Source organism: Polistes canadensis, unplaced genomic scaffold (assembly GCF_001313835.1).
Source record: "Polistes canadensis isolate GaletaPanama2010 unplaced genomic scaffold, ASM131383v1 scaffold_8, whole genome shotgun sequence".
NCBI classification, from domain to species: domain Eukaryota; kingdom Metazoa; phylum Arthropoda; class Insecta; order Hymenoptera; family Vespidae; genus Polistes; species Polistes canadensis.
In genome coordinates this window covers 1084085-1085518 of record NW_014569555.1, presented here as the reverse complement: position 1 = coordinate 1085518, position 1434 = coordinate 1084085, and positions in this window count along the sequence as shown.

Sequence of the window (1434 nt, the reverse complement as noted above, 5' to 3'; positions counted from 1 at the left end):
ATTATTATATTATATTATTTATAATTTAATTTTTATCCCCTTTTTTCTTTTCTTCTTCTGCATCTTGTGTTGTGTTGTTTTTGTTATTATTATTTATAATTTAAATTGTGTGTCTGTGTGTATATTTTTAATATATATTTCGCATGTCATCCTCCGCGCGAGCCGCAATTTATAAATTGCAGATCGGGAATATTTTATAGTTTCTTATTTATTTTATTTTCCTTTCTTTCTTTTTAATATTTTCTTCTTCCTCATCGTTATTTTCTTGTTTATTTTTTTATTATTATTATTTGTTTTTTACTTTTGGACCTGTACACACGTCTCATATATACTCATTGTACCTAATATAAATTTGCTTTAGTCTTGGTAAAATTGGATAAGGCCATAACCAAACTGGCGACAAAGAGGCGCCAGATCCTCGACTCTCTATATTCATATTATAATTTTTTTATTTTTTTATTTGTTATTTATCTCTCTCTCATTCTTTCTTTCTTTCAATCTCTCACACTCTTTCTCTCTCTCTCTCTCTCTTTCTCTACTTGTGTTACACAGTCTCATTATTAACTACATATAATCTTTCTCACATCTGTGTGTTTGTTTTACTTATTTTAATTTTTAACTCATTCGTAATTTAACTTTAATTTTAATTTGCATTTTCATTTTCATTTTCATTTTCATTTTCATTTCTATTTACCAAAATTAATTCCTTATATATTCATTGTTTCACTTGTAAAGGACAAAGATTTTCCCATTTTTCCTGCCTTTTTGTATTTTTTAAATATTATTATTATTACAATCTCGAGGAAGTGCGAAAGCACGAATATAAATTTTTTCTTTCTTTCTTTATTTGTTATTCTCCTTTTGTTTCTTCCAAAATCATATACATATAATCATATATATATATGTATGTAGAGGCAATAATTTAATAATTAATATGATCTCATAAATATTCATTATCTTTCGCACTTATGGTAATAAAAAGAAGTCCCAGCACAGTGGTAACTTTAGAGACAGGAATTAAAGGCGAATCATCATCATTATCATCATGATACTTATCATTGATATTTATTATTATTATTATTATTATTATTTATTCGTACCACATATGTATTTATTACGACGCAGTTGATCTCTTGATAGAAATCGTCTGTTGTAGGATTTTTGTAGATCTCACGTTCGCATGAATAATTTTATTTATTTCTATATATATGACAACTGGTAATTACGAAAGGTCTGGGGTCTATAAAATTTAATTTCTTTTTTTTTCTTTTTTCTTCAATTAATTTATTGCGTTATTTATATGGCAAATGACGTAATTATACGAATTACGCAATAAACTAATTCTATTTTTAATTTGTAACATTTAGATCCCACATTTTCCTAATCACCGACTTGTATAGTAATAAATCTACAAAATAATATATATAAATATAT